A 17,984-nucleotide genomic window follows, 5' to 3' on the forward strand; every position below is an offset into this window, starting at 1 on the left:
CCACTTAAGTTGGGCATGTGAAAGTCCTGTGATGTGATAATCTTACTCTTAGGTTTACACCAAACATATGCTAGAAATCGTGTACCAAAGAGCATATATATGAGTGTATTAGTCAGGGTTCTCTGGAGGAACAGAACTAATGGTATATATGTATAGATGAAAGAGAGTTTATTAGGAAGAATTGGCTCACACGATCACAAGGTAAAGTCCATGATATGACTTCTGCAAGCTGAGGAAGAAAGAAGCCAGTAGTGGCTCAGTCTGAGTCCAAAAGCCTCAAAACCAAAGAAGTTGACAGTGCAGTTTTCAATCTGAGGCCAAAGGTCCAAAAGCCACCAGCAAAATCATTGCTGTAAGTCCAAGACTCCAGTGGCAGAAGAACTTGGAGTCTGATGTCCAAGGGCAAAAACCATCCAGCACAGGAGAAAGATGAAAGCCAGAAGACTCAGCAAGCCAGCTAATCCCACCTTCCTCCACCTACTTTGTTTTTGTCTGAGAGAGGACTGCTGGCAGTGGATTGGATTGTTCCCACCCACATTGAGGAACATGAGGTCTTCCTCTCTCAGTCCACTGACTCAAATGTCAATCTCCTCTGGCAACACCTTCATAGACATACCCAGAAACAATGACCAGCCATCTAGGCAGCCCGCAATCTAATCAAGTTGACACCTAATATTAACCATCACAAAGAATGCGCATGAAACGATGATTTGTGAAAGTCCTAACTGGAAACAGCACAAATACCCTCAACAGAAGGATGACTAAGAATATTTAGTATATTCATACAATATGACATTATTCAGCAATACAAATGAGCCTTAGCCCATGCAACAACATGGATGAACTTCATAACAACGTCAGAAAAAGGACTGAGACACAGAAGGATGCTATATGACGGTAGTGAAATAAAGTGTCAAAGATTGAAAAAGTAAGCTCTAGTTTTAAAATTCAGGATAGTGGTGACTTTGGGGAAAGAGGAGTATTATTTCTAATTTTTGTAAATTTCCCGATTAGCTATAGTGAACAGGTAGTAATATACAATAAAACAAATGCAAAAGTAAATTTTAAAAATTCAGCTTCATCCTTGAGTGCTGACATGTGGAGGTTGAAAAGCAATGCAGAGTCCTCTCGGGTATCATCTGGGCCTGCAAATGCTTCTTTCTCCCGTCGTGCTTTCAGCAAGTTCAGTGGAGAATTCTGCTATTCGAAACTTCTCCATTGAAACTAAACCTGTGCTTCCTGGATGCGTGTACAGATCCCATTTCCCTTCTGAAGCTTCCCCTTTTCTGATCAGCCAGCTAGAAGCAGAACTCCCTTAAGCCCTTCCATTAAAGCCATGTTATTTCCATAAGTATGTCAAACATTTTGAGAGTTGGTACCCATTTCTAGAACACAGTAGTATCCATTTCCTGACTGTTTAAATGATTTAATAATTGGTAAGTGCTCAAAATTTGATTTGGAGTTATTTTACTTTCTTTATTCCCTATTATAATGTATAATATAAAAGATAATATAAAAGTCACACAAAAAATGATGAGAAAATGTTCTAAAACATGACTTCAGGATGCTGTTTCAAATGTTAAAAAATAACATTTTTTCTTTACTTTAAAATGAATTTTAACATTTTAATATTCATGAAATGAAGATTATCTCAAGATTGATGGCGTTTTAGCACTGTTGTTGGTCAAGCAGTCTACATGATGTTGATGTCACTGCCTGACATTGATGGCCTTGCTCCTATTGGTAGGCAGACTCTAAGCTGGCCGCCAGTGATCCTAACCTCCTGGTATTTATGCTCTTGAGTAAACTCTTCCCTCGAGTATGAGATGAACCTAGTAACTTGGTTTTTTGTTTGTTTGTTTTTTGAGACAGAGTCTCACTCTGTCGCCCAGGCTGGAGTGCAGTGGTGCAATCTCGGCTCACGGCAACCTCTGCCACCCAGGTATAAGTGCTTCTCCTGCCTTAGCCTCTCTAGTAGCTGGGATTACAGGCCTGCGCCACCCACTCGGCTTTGTATTTTTAGTAGAGACAAACTACTAAACATGTGACATGTTGGCCAAACTGGGCTCGAACTCCTGACCTCAAGTGATCTGCCTATCTCGGCCTCCCAAAATGCTGGGATTACAGACGTGAGCCACCACACCCGGCCTTAGAAACTTGTTTCTAACAAACAGAATATAGCAAATATAACAGGCTATCACTTCTAAGATTAGATTACAAAAAGACTATGGCTTCTATCTTGGGCATTCTCTTTTGCTATCTTACCTGCTCACTTTGATGAAGCCCGTATGAACAGAGGCCACACGACGAGATGCTAAGGGAACCTCTGGAATAGCCAGCAAGAAACTCAGTCCAACAACCTGCATAGAAATACATTCTATCAAAAGCCACACTAGTTAGCTTGGAGGCAGATCCTTCCCTGGCGAGCCCAGACATGACTGTAGTCCTGGCTACTACCTTGGTTACAGCCTGGGACTCCAGGAGCCAGAGGACTCAGCTAAGCTATGGCAAGACTCCTGACCCAAAGAAGCTGTGAAAGAATGAATATGTGTTGCTTGAAGGCATGAACTTTGGAGGTAATTTGTTATTCAGAAAAAGTTAACTAACACACTCATGCTACCATTACTTCAATTGAGAAATCAGTGTTATTCGAAGTATGTATGGTGAGTATAATTGCTCTTTAAAACATCATTTAAAATGCACTATGGTTTCACCTTGGAATGAAAAGGTAGCATATATGAAAGTAAGCAAAAACCAGAAACAGAATACTGGGGTATACTTGTAGCTTTATAAAGTCAATGCCCTTATTTCCAGGAATAACCAGGAATTATATATTCTCTTGCAAAGCAACAACCAAATCTTTGTGGGACTGTATTAGTCTGCTAGGGCTACCATAAACACAGTGTCACAGATCGGATGACTTAAGCAACAGAAATACATTATCTCTCAGTTCTGGAGACTAGAAGTCCAAGAGCAAAGTGTCAGTGGGGTTGGTTCCATCTGAGGACTGTGAGGGTGAATCTGTTCCATGTCTCTCCCTGTGGCTTGTAGATGGCTGACTTCTGCCCATCTTCACATCGTCTTTCCTTTGTCCTTATCTCTGTGTCAAAAATTTTCCTTTTTATGAGAACACAAGTTATATTAAATTAGTGTCTACCCTAACAACCTCATCTTAACTTGATTACCTCTGAAAACACCTATCTCCAAAGTTAGTCACATTTTGTGGTATTTTGGGCCACAACTTCAACATATTAATTTTGGCAGCATACAGATCAATCCATAAAACCATGTAAAGTAACATTTTGTAGGTTCTGGGGATCCAGATGTGTATGTCTTTGTGGGGGCCATTATTCTGCCGACATCAAAAGTGAATGATGAAAGAGAAACCATGGGGACTTTCTACTGCTGCATTATGAATGGCATGTCACCCCTGTGAATGGGATATAGCTATCAAAAACAGAAATAAAATAATGTGCTCTGCACAAGGAACACCTCCCAGCCTTGATCATTTAAACAAAAATGGACCAATTGTTTGGTTTTCCATTGAGGGCCTCTTCCTCTTGCTCTGCTTGTTCAAGGTCACTTGCTTTGCAGGTAAATACAAGTCAACTCAGGAAACATCCATAGCTCTGGGTAATGGCACTATTTGAAACCAGTGGCAGAAGGAATATTCTCTGGATTCAGTTATTCAACATATATTGAGGTACAATGTGAATACATATTGAATAATGAATAATGAACAATATTGAATACAACATATATTGATATACAATATAATATATTGATGTACAATATGCCATATGCCATATACTATTAGTGACTTTCGACTGCACATTTAACCTAAATCTCAAAATATTCTATTATATGTAAATATCATTGTATTATTTTATTTAAAAAATGAGGTTCAGGGAGGATATGTAAGTGGATTTGAAGGAAAGAGATTCAAACATAGCAATATCTGACCCCAAAATCTTGTTCTTTGAGAACATTCTTCTTTCACTATGATTTTCAAGCATCAGTGACCTCTGGAGCAGATGTTGTTTGTTCTCAAGAACTGTTCCCTTAAAGCAGGTGTTCCCAACCCCCAGGTTGTGGACCAATACTGGTCTGTGGCCTGTCAGGATCTGGGCAGAACAGCAGGAGGTAAGGCAAGCCAGCACTGTTGTCCTGAGTTCTGTTTCCTGTCAGGTCAGCGGCGGCATTAGATTCTCATAGGAGCCAGAACCCAACTGTGAACCATGCATGCGAGAGACCTAGGTTGTGCGCTCATTTATGAGAATATAATGGTAAATGTAATCAGCTTGAATAATCCCCAAACCATCCTCCACCCCACCCAGGTCTGTGGAAAAATTGTCTTCCTCGAAACCAGTCTCTGGTGCTAACAAGGTTGGAGACTGCTGCCTTACAGAGTCTGCAATACAGAGGTCATTCATTCAGAGTACAACTTAGAGAGTTGAGGAGCTTTTTTTTTCTGTATTAATTCTTTTTTTATTTATTTTTATTATACTTTAAGTTCTAGGGTACATGTGCATAACGTGCAGGTTTGTTACATATGTATATATATGCCATGTTGGTGTGCTGCACCCATCAACTCGTCAGCACCCATCAATTCATCATTTATATCAGGTATAACTCCCCAATGCAATCCTTCCCCCCTCCCCCCCTCCCCATGATAGGCCCCATTGTGTGATGTTCCCCTTCCCGAGTCCAAGTGAGCTCATTGTTCAGTTCCCACCTATGAGTGAGAACATGCGGTGTTTGGTTTTCTCTTCTTGTGATAGTTTGCTAAGAATGATGGTTTCCAGCTGCATCCATGTCCCTACAAAGGACGCAAACTCATCCTTTTTCATGGCTGCATAGTATTCCATGTATTAATTCTCTTTCTAAGGTAGGTAGAACCATCTGTTTTAATTCCTTTTTGTAATACAGCACACATACATTCAGTGTGTACTCTGTGTCAGGAACTTGATGTGTGATAATACGAGAAGGGTATCATTATTTTCCCCATTTTCCAGAGGAAGAAACTGAGGTTAAGTAATGTGGGTGAAGTTATAGAGCTAATGTTGCAAAGCTAGAATCTGCTGGTTCCAGAACCTGCCCTCTTGGGGTTTGTGATGTTGACTGCGTGTCTATTTTTGGGGAGGTCACTTCCTGTTCTTTTTCTACTTATAAGTAGGACCTAAAAGACATAGGCTATAAACACGATAGACTCACAAAAACATCAAGAAAAAGCCATAGCCATGGTAACAATTAAAGAACAGGACAGTGCATAATGAGTGCTAATTATGGGCAAAGGATAAGTGAATTAGGAGCCAGACAAGAAAGGGATACAGAAAGCTCAACGGTTTTGCAGCTTTAAATCAGCCACAATGAATAACACCCCTCTTCCCTGCTAATGCAACAAAGACTGAGACAGATGAGAACCAAGCATCTCCTTTATTACCAATAGAGGCTGTGATGGAGGGTATAACCGTGACAGAGCCAAGATACCCACTAGCTGAACCCCAGAACTAGGCATACTGACCCAGGGAGGAAGAGGCCACCCCAGACCCAGGTAGATCTCTCTCCTACAGGGAAGCATCCCTGAGGAGCAACAGAGAAGCCTCGCAGGCTAAATGCTCCCTGATGCATCTCATTCCCAAGAGGAAGGACAGAGCTGATGGAAGCATTTATAGCCATTCTTCCCCAATTTATCAATAAATAAGTCCCGCTATCTCCTGAGGCAGACAGAGTGTTTCTGCCAACTCAAAGTGGCTTCCAGGAAGAGGTGAATCCATAAAGACAAGCAGACTCCATAGCCGGAAAGGGCATTATATACTCCAAAGAATACACCAATACTTCTCTAGTGTTTAGCTCCATGAGAATAAGGATACTGTCTCTAGCTTGCTTATGCATCTCCAGGGTCTACCCTAGTGCTGGACGGAGACTAAGAGCTAAAGAGTTAAGTGATGCTGGAATGAATGTGTGACCCTTGACAAAAAAGCTGATCTGAAGCACCACATAAAATCAAGGGCCTCAACGTGAGATCAAGTTTGCTGGAAACTGAATCTCTATAACAGCTTTTATATTTAAAGGATGATTATATGTGGGGAGAGAAAAATAATTACACTGAGAACTGAGCTTTTAAGCATAGCATTTTCCTTTGTCAATTAGTTGACTCAGGGCAATTATAACAATATCATGAATACAGGATTTAAATACCTTATGGATAGTTAAATTCCTGGAATGTAAGTACATATTGAAGGCATGAAGAACTCAGATCTCTTCTTCATTTGAAGAAATGACGTAAAATATAGTGGAGTCCTCTTTCTAGTTTTATGAAGTATATATGTGCAGGTAGAGAATGGAAGGAGAGAATTCTATCATGAGACAGGAAGAAAGCATAGAACTTGACTCTGACCTGTTTCTAAATCCAACACTGTTAGTTGCAAGCTGGAACATAAAACCTTTAAGAAGTTACTTCTCTGTACGTAAAACTAGGGGAAAGGAAAGGAGAGTATTCAAATCTCTCAGCATACAGCTACTCAATAAATGTCATGTTTTTATTTGCCTCTTCATTTCTCTTTCTTGTTTCTCATACCATCTAATAGATTTTTCTAAGATTGCACAAAATAGTTATTTTTCATTAGTTTACAGAATTACTTTACAATAATCATTATGGTGCATATATTGAAATATCCTAACTTCATTATTTTAAATATGAAAGCTTTTTTTTTAAATTTAAGAACTAACTGCTGGTACATATACACCATGGAATACTATGCAGCCATAAAAAGGAACCTGATAGTGTCCTCTGCAGAGACATGGTTGGAGCTGGAAGCCATTATCCTCAACAAACTAACACAGGAACAGAAAGCCAAACGTCACATGTTCTCCCTCATAAGCGGGAGCTGAACAATGTGTGCACATGGGCACAGGGAGGGGAACAACACACACTGCGGCCTGTCAAGGGGGTGGAGGGAGGGAGAACATCAGGAAAAATAGCTAATGCACATGGGGCTTAATATCTAGGTGATGGGTCGATCGGTGCAGCAAACCACCATGGCACATGTTTACCTATGTGACAAACTTGCACGTCACATCCTGCACATGTATCCTGGAACTTAAAAGAAAATTAATTTTTTTTTTTAAAAAAAGAACTAATTGCCTAAGCTTCAAAGCATTCTACAAAATATTTATTTCCACCACAAAGCAGGTTTATATATGTATATAAACTATATATGAACTATATATATGAACTATATATATGAACTATATATATAAACTATATACCTATATCTATATGTATATCTATATCTATATAGCCAGCTCTTATAAGTGTCATTGTAAACATTTCCAAAAGAACAGTGTTCCAAAGTCTATGGAAAGAGAACTCTGCTATTGTCTAAGAGACTTCTTGTGGCATTAGTGCTATTTTAAATCTAGAATTAAAACAAGGCTTTGAAAGGAAAAGCCAGCACCAATGGTTTTCAGGGACAATAGGGACATACTCTAGAGGACTTCAGTGGGGACTCCAAGACAGAAGGCAGCTGCTAGAAACAGCATGTGCTGACTGAAGCTGAGAGTTCAGAGTAGGAGGTAAAGGTCTGAGAGTCACAGTTCAAATGCTCCTTGGACCTTCCTATTACAAATAGAACTAGGAACTCATGAGAATGATTAGACTGAATTGTAATTTTTCTGTTCATGCACATCTGTGAGCTCCTAAGTAAGGGACTGAATTTCATTCTTCTTCATAAATCTCTACCCACGTACCTAGCACAGAGGCTGCTATTTGGGAGGTACCTAATACATATAGATTCAACTGAACTGATGGGCCTGCCAGGAGAGAAAACATTTTTTTTCTTCCTGAAGAGTGTGAGGTTCCCAGTATCCTTGAATAAGGCCTAAAAGAGCAAATCATCAAGACCTACTCATCAAAAGATCAGCCAGCTTTGGTCCTAAAACCTAAAATCAAAGAGAGTACCACAATTTGCCATTGCTCTGAAGGTATTCCAGCACTCAGCAGGGACTAGTAATTTGAACAAGGGGACCGCTTCAAGCCTGCAATACTGCAATTTTTGTAGCACTGATGTGTGTAATTTTGGCCACAGTTTAACACAGGATAACAAATAAAAGTAGTATTTTATTTGTCTATAGTTGTTTATGTAACACAATAGACTATAAGCTTTTTTCTGAAATTGTATTTACTGTGATACTTTACCTAAATTAACTAAGTAGTCCTCCTCTACAGTATCATCTGCACAGGGCCAAAGTCTCCATTAGGTCTTAGGCACATTACCCAGAGCTTATGGTGCCTTGAAGGCTTCCCAAAAATGATTTAATTTCTTTTAAAAATCAGAAAAATATAAACTTTTAGGTTAAAGAAGATATTTAAATAAAGAAGAAAATGTATTCACCTGTATGCAATCATAAAATATAATTTTAACTTGGCAAGGCAGGGAGCGGGATTCATAAAGGAAAATATCATAAAAGTCATAACCGGACCTTGTAACCACATATGCCAAGATGTGTCAAAGTTGGTGTTATAAAGTAGATAATCTTGAAAATCCTGTTTTTGGGGAAAAAAAAAAGTCAGTCCATTTGTCATAGATGGATGGACTGTTGTTACATACACAGAGACAAAATTGGGAGCTGGGATGGGGTGGTGGGGGAGGCAGGAGATGGGTGAGCTGAGTTGGAAGGAACAATGATCCTCCGTGTTTTATGACTGTGACCCTCATTTCCTCTCTCACTAGCAGACTGCTCTAGCTAATTAGCAAATCAAAAGAAATAGAAACAATTCTAGACCTCAGCACAATCAAATTAGTGGAGTTATTTGAGGATATCATTTTCACACAGTGCAATCATGCTTTCTTTGTTTTGGTCAAACGAGTGAAAATTATCTTTCAAACCCGACGCCTTTCCCTCTACCCAACTGGCTCTGTGGATAGTGGCATTTCCTATCTGCTCTCATAAGTTTTACAGATGATCTTTTTCTATTAAGACAGGAATGTACAATTAAACAATACCCAACAAGCTTCCCTTTTAAAAATACATTTGACTTTTAAGGTGATTCAGCAGTAAGAGCCATTAGTACATCATCTAAATCAGGACTTGGAAAGTTTATTAAAATTGGATTTTTAACCTGATCCCAATTTCCTTTGCAGATAAAGAATCCCACTGGAGTCTTTAATATTCATGCTATTAACCTGAAAGATTTGAAAAACCATGATGGGAAGAGAGGCTATACAGGGCTGCCCACTAGACTAAGGTTACAAATAAAACCCCATTGAGTCTGGGCAGGTAGACTACTGTGGATTCTGGGCATCTTCAAAAGGAGCAAATTTTCTCTTTTTCTCCTCTCCCCTTTACCTGACCTCCCCTCTCCTATTACATATTTTGGAGGAAAGAGAAAAACTACAAAAATAGCAAACATAGGCATATTACTCAATTACATAGAGCACTGGACTAGGAGTCTAGTTTTTACCGGAAGGGTAGTTTCCTCCTCTAGTGCTCTAATGAACTCCCTCAATTATAAAATAGGGAAGTCTGGGCTAATAATCTCTAAGATTGGTTGAGAAGATGCACTTTTGTGGGGAAAAGAAAGAGATCAGCTTGTTACCGTGTCTATATAGAAGGAAGTAGACGTAAGAGACTCCATTTAGTTCTGTATTTGAGATGCTGTTAATCTGTGACCCTACCCCCAACTTTGTCCTTGCAAGAGACATGTGCGAAGGTGATTTAAGGTTAAAAGGATATTGGGCTGTGCAGGATGTGTCTTTGTTAAACAAGTACCTGAAAGAAGCTTGATGGTTAAAAATCCTGCCCCTCCCTGAGATTGGAACATCTCCGGGTAATACCCATTGTGTGTCTTGTTTACTGAGTAAGGAGAAAACACATTTAGGAATAAGGTGGGACTTGCTGGAGCAATACTGCTAAAAGGTTTATGGAGATGTCGCATATACATCTCAAGGCACAGCATTTTCCTTTAAACTTATTCATGTTACAAGGATTTGTTCATATGTCTTACTGCCGATTTCCTCCCTACAATAATCCTATTGTCCAGCCACTCCCTTATCCTTTTAATGATAAAGATAATTCTCAATAAATACTAAGGGAACTCAGAGGCCGGTGCCAGTGTGGGTCCTCTGAAAACACAGCACTGGTCCCCTGGGTCCCGCTTTTCTTTCTCTATACTTTGTCTCTGTGTATTATTTCCTTTTCTCAAGTCTCTCGTCCCACCTAACGAGAAGCACCCACAGGTGTGGAGGGGCAGGCCACCCCTTCACACTTTGGAGTCAGGTGAGAACTATTTGAATATCAATCCTACCACTTATTAGTATGTCACCTTGAATGAATCACTAAACTCTTCTAAAGCTCCGTTTCCCCATTTATAAAATGAACAAAAGGTGCAGCTCATATGATTCATTTTGCATAGAACCTGGCACTGAAAGCCTTAGATACACGTTAGCAGGTGTTATTACTCATCATTGCCCAAGCACATAGGTCAGTTGCTTTTGTTTCTATTTCATGCCTTTTCACTCCTTGAGCCTTTATCTTCTTCAGAACAATTTACAACTGTGTTAACTGATGCCTGTGAGTTTCTGTAAAGATAGGCTATGAATGTTAGTCTTGTTTTTCCTTGAGATAAGATTTTATAGGCCGGGAGCGGTCGCTCAAGCCTGTAATCCCAGCACTTTGGGAGGCCGAGACGGGCGGATCACGAGGTCAGGAGATCGAGACCATCCTGGCTAACCCGGTGAAACCCTGTCTCTACTAAAAAATACAAAAAACTAGCCGGGCGAGGTGGCGTGCGCCTGTAGTCCCAGCTACTTGGGAGGCTGAGGCAGGAGAATGGCATGAACCCGGGAGGCGGAGCTTGCAGTGAGCTGAGATCCGGCCACTGCACTCCAGCCTGGGGGACAGAGCGAGACTCCGTCTCAAAAAAAAAAAAAGATTTTATGCTCTCTTAGGGCAATGGAGATGTCTTAATTTTTCATCTCTCCGTTGGTAACTGGCATAGTGTTATACACATACCAGGTGCTCAGTAAAGACTTGGAGATCGTAAAATATCAGCAGTACGTGATCTTCCATGAAAACTCTCTCATTTTTCAGTTGTTGGCACAGAGAAGAAGAATCTTGGGCCACACATCTATGACTGACAGCCACTTCGCCAGTCCACTACCACCGTGTCTTCCAGGAGCCTCTTTTCTCATGCCTCTGGCTTTGAAAGAGAAATGTGTTTGACTTAAACCCTGACTCCTCGAGGGAAGTTCCATTTACAAACTTTTTTTTTTTTTTTTTTTTTTGGAGAGCATAGTATATTTCAGATACCGTACAGGATTCTGGGATTCAGATACCATGCAGGATTCATCATTAAATCATGATACCCAAGCTCAAGGCATTTATAATCTATCAGGGAAGACAGATCCCTAAATAGATGTTTCAATAATGTGCTCGTGTTGTTACAGGAGAGCTAAGCTCTGGTACTATATGAACTTCTGGATAGGAAACCTAACTCATGACCAGAAGACTTCAGGAAGAGCTATTTAGGAGCAGTGGCAAATGCCTGGACTCACACATAAAGCTAAGTAAGAACAAAATAGCCAGTTGATATTTTTATTTATCTGAATGTAAGAACATTGATTATTGAACAATGAACAATTGCTCTGATTTTAAAAGAAATGAGGAAAAGTAAAATGCTAGTCCTCAAATTCCTGTCACTTCACATATGTGCCCTGCAGTCATTTCCTGCAAATGGAAACTTCTAACAAAAACTCTGGGCTGGAGACCTGGGGTTCCAGTTTCTTTCAAGGTCTTGTGGTAGGGAACTAAGTAGGTCAGTAACCTGCCTTTGGCTTCCAGGGTGCAAACAGAATCATTGCTAACCCCCTTTGTGTCTCACAATGGGTAATGAAATTCATACTATGGCACCAAAGCACTTTGAACTCTTTAGAAAAAGTAATCATGTCAACTTAGAGCATCAAAACCGCTCTGCATTTTGAAGGACTCATGATCTGCACTGTGCTTGGCTGCTGGTGGAAGCTTAAAGACACCAGTAATTGGCAGAGCTTTATCTTAGACTTCCATTTGACCCTCACAACCTCATACATAATGGGGGAGAAAAGCACTTCTTTTAAATCTAATGTTAGTTGAAATGCTAAGGCTTTCAAAGTGGGGCTTTAAAGTCACTTTTTAGAAATTGTATTTTTTTTTAACCTAAAATAGACATGCCAACATTATTCTGACTGAAAGAAGTAGACAAGGTCATTCAACTCCTAAAAGCTTATTTTCCAAAAGCACAGTTAGGTCTCAGCTTTCGGGGTGTTTCTGGCTATATCAAAAAGACAGAAAATACTGGTCACTGTGTTGTTTTCTCAGAGTGCTGAGGGTAATCTGTGTATGAGTTAAGGGGCCAATTTCCTATAGGAACCTTCTCTTAGATGGGAGAACATTTTTAAATTAAACAATGTTGGTGAAATATATTTAAAGGTAAATCACAAATTCCAAGTCTTCCAAATATTTATTTACTAATATGTAAGACACAGAAACTATAGAAATCTCATTTAAAGGAAGTTACTTTGATGTACATTTGCTTTTTGTGGGGTATGATTGTTGTTTGCCCTTGAGGGCAATTTGCTTTGGCTCAGGTAAGCAGGCAAGCCCGTTTCTCCAAGGCGATTCCAACTCCATGCCCCTCAAAACCTTAAATCTTAAATTGAGTTATTGGGTGCAGGTCGGTTCTCCCACAGAACCTCCCAGCTTCCGGAACAGAGAGGCGGGGCAGAAAGACTCTGCTTTTTATTTCAGAGCTGACGTTTGCAATCCTAGTGCACTAGCAAAAAAAAAAAAAGAAAAAAAGCTGAATTTTCCGCGCTCTCCTGGCAAATTGGCGTCCGCTCTCTGACGCGGAACCAAAGGAGGAGTGTTCAATGGCGACAGGGCGCTCTTTGAAGCCGGCTCCTCGCGCGGATTCCGGCCCAGGCCGCCGCCGCGGTCCCAGTCCGGCTGCAGAGCGAATTGGAGAGGATGGAACCTCCTGCTTCCCGCGGGGCGGAAGGAGCGCCAGCGCCTAAGGTGGGTCACCTGCCGGGAAGGGAACACTGGTGGTGCAGACGCACGTGGGAGGAACACAGGTCCCGGGTACAAGTGCCGAGCTGGCGACTTAGGGAAGACGTAGACTCGGTCTCAGACCAAGCAGGCGTGAGGGAGTAGACCGGACGTCCCAGGTTTGCAGTGACGGCGGAATCACCTACCCTAGCCGCCTCACCTTCCTGGAGCGCTGGTCCTTTCCCTTGGACTGAAACCCGAGGGGCAGCCGCACCGGGTGGGCGGGACCGACTACTCCGGGACCCGCCGCTGGAGCTGCGTGCCAGGCGGGGCTGTGCGGAGCAGCTGAGCACAGAGCGGTGCACCAAGCACCTAGCGGGCCGGACTCGGGGTGGCACCCAAGCGGGCCGGACAGCAGTGGGCGCTCGCGATCCTCCTCTGCCCAACGCGCTCTCCCTCCGGGCCCGGCCTCCTCAGTCCCCTCCTTCTGCTCCTGCTCCTCCTCCTCCTGCTCCTCCCCTCCTCGGGATTGAGCACCAAAACGCCCGCCTGCAAGGTCCTAGGCGCGCTGGCAGCCAGGAGTCGCCGCCACCACCACCGGGTCTCTGTGGGTGCCTGCGCCTTCTCCCCGCCCTCCTGCCCCGGGTCTTTCAGAAACTTGCTCCACCCGCCGCGGGTGCTCGGCAGTACTGCTCATGGCCCAGCCCAGGAGCCTATTTAGGGCGCCGGACGGGCTGGACAGAGGCGCGGCTCAGGTGAGTGCGGCGCGCGCGGGGTGGGAGAGTGGCAGGACGCAGGTGTGAGGTGCTCCGAGGTGCCCTAGTCTGGCGTTCTGGACTTCGGGCAAGTGCAGAACCCAAGAAGAATCGGGGCTGGAGCAGGTGGAGTGGATGCAGAGGGAACCAGGAAGAAGAGGCTGGGGATTTTCCCATCCTCCTCACCTCTTGCCCTAGCACCTCCGCTCTGGAAGTCCCGAGGGACCGGTTGATCTGTAAGGACAGGGATCCAGATTTCTGACTCTTACTGGGTTAGGTGTTTTTCCCCCCAGCAGAGTCGGGAGGTTCGCTCCTGCCAGCTGCTTGGCGACCGCAGGTTCAACATAGGACCCTGTGGGGCAGCGACAGCGCAGCACTAAACGGAGCCTGGGTACCACCTGGGGCCAGAAACTGGGGCGATGACACAGCCCGCAAAAGTAACTCGGTCGAGGGAGCCTTTGGGGGTGGAGAAGGCTTGGTCAGGTTTGCCTTTGCTTTTGGTTGGAGGTAGGCATCTCCCAAGGGAGAAATTGAGGCGACAGCCCTGACAATAAGTAAACCTGTCATCCCCAATGCTAATTACGTGAGGGTCTTTTTTTCTTGTTACTTTTTACTGATATTTTTCCCCCTCGTGGGTTTCTATTTCCGGGCCCTTGGGCAGCGGATGGAGGTGATGGATGGCGGGGCGCGAACCTGCGGTTGGAGCGCCTAGCCCCCAGATCCCAAGAAGCGTTTTATTTGCGGAACTTGACCTCGCGAGGTGCGCTCTACCAGCCAGGGGGCGGACGCGCGCTGCTCCTCCTTCTGGCCCCAGCCCGTCCCGGGAAGCGGAGGACAGACCCAGAACGTAGGCGGATGATGGGAAGAAGAAGCTAGAGCCAAAGCCGGGTGCCGGCGCGGGATGGGGTGTGCTGGACTCTTGCAGTTATTTGCCGGCGCTATAGGTCTTCCGTCTCTTTCCCTCCCCTGGGAGCCAGCGATTCATCGCACACTCAGGGCGCTCTCTTGGGCTGGGGGTTGCATCCTTCTCTCTTCCTCCTCCTTTGCAGAGCCAGTGGTACCCTTGCCTCGCCTTGCGCGAGTCTCGCTCCTCCCTTCCCCACAACGTTATCATGAGCTATTTTTATCTACAACTTATGCCAAGATTCTTTTGGGGGGATTCTAGGGAGGCCACTCCAAATCCACTGTCTTTGCGCTGCGCTCCGAGAAGCAGTCTCTTCCTAGCATGGAGCAGCCTCAAGGAGTGGCGGGGAGGGGTCCGAGAACGAAGGAGCCAGTCCGCCCTCTTCTCCTCCCTCAGCCCTAGCCCCAGAGGGAAACCCCGCCACCACCAGCTCGGTTGCGCCTTCCGCCACTAGCCCAGGAAGAGGGTCCCCAGACGAGTCCCCACGCTCTCGCTCTCAGGCACTGGGTGCTCGGGGACTGCTGAGGCAGCAGCCTGGCACAGGCAGGATCCTTCATTTCCACCCGTGCGTTCTCGCTTTGCAGGCAAATCTCATTTTATGTTGTTGAAGTGCTTCCACCCAAGGGTTAATTCCAGGAATTCCATCTTTAAAAAAAAAAAAGGAGGGAGAAATAACCCAACTTCTTCTGCCTCCCTGCATTTCTAAAGCAAAGCGCATCCTTTGGCGTTCGGATTTTTTTCTTGCTTTCTGCATTCCTGGTAATATTGGGTAACACTGGCTGCAATTAGAATAAGACTTACCTACTAAAATTCCAAGAAATGCGCGCTTGGCTGCAAATCCCTGCCTTACCCTTCCCTTTGTGTATCCAGCGCTTAGATTTTCCCCCACAGGATTGCAGAAATAACATGTTGAAATGGACCATTGTGTTACATAAGGTTTTCTCCAGCGTTAAGCGGAGAAAGAACAGCTTCTAAAAGAGTCTCTCCAGGTTTTGGTTAGCGCAACTAACTCTTTCAGCTGAGTTTGACAGGGATGGACACTTCATGACTAAGCACTCTTAAGTGGAAGCGGTTAATTACAACAGCAGCATAGATGAAGATTCCTTAGTGAGGTTTATTAAGCTGTGCTTCTAGACTGTGGATCCTCTGTGAAGCCACAGGGTATACAATGCTCTGTAGTTTTAAGATGGGAGATTTTTGTTCTGAGAAGCTGGTGAGAAAGTGGCACCTTGAGATGGCATGGGAAAAAGCAAAGGGTTCTTTACTTTCCTGTCATTGTGCCTAGGATGAAGCCTCAAGTCCTCCCAGGGTTCCCCCAAAAGTTGGAGCATGTACTTTTCTTATTAAAATAAGAAATTATTTTACTGGAAAAATCCGGGGGACAGTGTCTCTGAAGGGAAAAGCCACATGGAAGCTTTTCTTGCCTTGAATTGAAACTTGATGTTGACTAGGAAGGGGCTGGAAAGATGGCCTGGGTGGTGTAAATTGTGTCATCCATGCACAGTGCCTTTTGAGACCATGGCATCTACCCATGATGGCATATCCCCACCGTGGTTGCTAAATCGTGTCTGTCTATGGGAGCTAAGGTTTGGAGGAAGGAACGGTAAGATGTATTGGGTGTCCTGATGAAATTGAGCCTGTCCCCTGGATCAGTGCTCAGGCACCAGGTTTCGGGGCCTGCATCTAAGCCTGTGTCCCTGTGTTAGAGACAGTTGTTGCAGGAGGAGTGGTAGCATTTTAGCAGCTTCCAGGGAAATGCAGTAACTTTCCAGCTAGTGTTGGAAAAAATCAGGGCTAGTCCCCATTTTTTCCCCTCAATCTGACTACTTGACCTAGTGCTTTCAATTGAGGCTGCTCTTTTCTTACGGCAGAAGGCAAGAGAGTGCTAGCTGGATTTAAAGTCAACTTCTTGCCCCATGACCTTGGGCAACAATTTCTCCCTCCCCGAGCCTAAGTTTCTTCCTCTGCAAAATAGTGATGAAAAGATTATTATAAGAAAGTGAGAAAATGTATACGAAATGCATCTTGCCTATTATAGGACACTTGTGCAATTGTAAAGGGTAAAAAATACAAAAGAAAAGTTTTATCGTAGATCTATTTTAATGTTCATTTTAATTGTAGTTTGCATATGTCTGAGTAAATTACATATGCTAAACATTAAGTGGGAGAGATTTCATATAATTGGCCAGTCTCTTCTTGTGATCACTCCACCTGAATGCTACAAGCAGCGGGCCTCACTGCTTCTCAGAATGATTCCTTTCTTATTTACAGGATCACAGTCAATTTTTAGAGTTTTTTTTCCTTTTAACGCAATACACGTTACATGTCTTAAGAAAATCTATTTGAAGAGAAGGCCCTGATGTTAATTAATCAAAAAAAGGAGAAAAGTCACAAATGGGGAGTGACTCCATTGGGGAAAAGTAAAACACGACCAGTGTCACCAGATGACCTGGGCTCCCGTCGTCTGAATCTTTCATCAGTATAATGCACTGAGTCCCCATCGCATTTTAGGTGTTGTTCCAAACTGTCTCCAGAACCTAACTCAGTGCCTGCCTGGCACTTAGACATTCAATAAGTATGTTTGGAATAATTGAATGAATGATTGGACTGAATCTTCACAGCAACCCTGGAGAGCAGATGGCATCATTTCTATTTTAAGGATTTGGAATCTGCTGATCGGAAAACTTAATTAATTTTCTAAAGGTACAAAGGATTCCAGACTAGAATTCAGGCCTGTCTGTTCTTATTCCACTCTGCAGTCGTGCCTGTAGTGTCCCCTCTCTTCAGACTCACTTAAAATCCTTCTAAGCAGTGGGAACCAAACATCCCATTTAGGAGACACAACATTCCCTTCATAGAAGGATTTTTTTGGTGGGAGATGGGCCTCTTTCTCCTTGTCCACATCTCCCAGCCCTGAGCTAGGTCGTAGTTGAATGATCCCACCTGGGGCCTGGAATCTTGAAAGACGAGCTAAAGGACACAGGGACACTGGAGTGTTTGTTTACCACCTTGGGTCATGGATCAAGTGGTGTCGGCAGCAGTAGGCGTGTCCCAAGCTGTGGTCCCAGAGGTGCCTTTTCTGCAATACCATCTTGACGTGCCCCTGGTACCCGGGTTCCTTTCGTTCCTTGTCATTTTCCAATCCTGGCTTTTCAGCTTCTCGGCAATTCCTGGAGGCAACCCACAGTCTTCAACTGAATTCCCTTTCTCCCTGACTTAGCCAGAATTGCAACCTGCTGATGTACAGCTTCTCCCCATTCATCTTCAGGCCTGTCTCCAGCATGAAGCATCTTTAG

At 43.5% G+C, this 17,984-nt stretch overlaps 1 protein-coding gene across 5 annotated transcripts in view; it reads left to right on the forward strand.

Annotated features, from left to right (window-relative positions):
- Nucleotides 1-12,729: 12,729 nt before the first annotated feature.
- The window catches only part of HS3ST1 (heparan sulfate-glucosamine 3-sulfotransferase 1), a 34,544-nt gene continuing 29,289 nt past the window's right edge, over nt 12,730-17,984 (forward strand). The window contains exon 1 of one of the 5 annotated variants that reach the window (XM_023206914.1): nt 12,730-13,784. The gene's annotated coding sequence lies outside the window, so the exon portion shown is untranslated. The other 4 variants (XM_023206916.1, XM_023206915.1, XM_023206918.1 and 1 more) reach the window with 4 other exon arrangements.

This window comes from Piliocolobus tephrosceles, chromosome 3, assembly GCF_002776525.5.
Source record: "Piliocolobus tephrosceles isolate RC106 chromosome 3, ASM277652v3, whole genome shotgun sequence".
NCBI lineage: Eukaryota > Metazoa > Chordata > Mammalia > Primates > Cercopithecidae > Piliocolobus > Piliocolobus tephrosceles.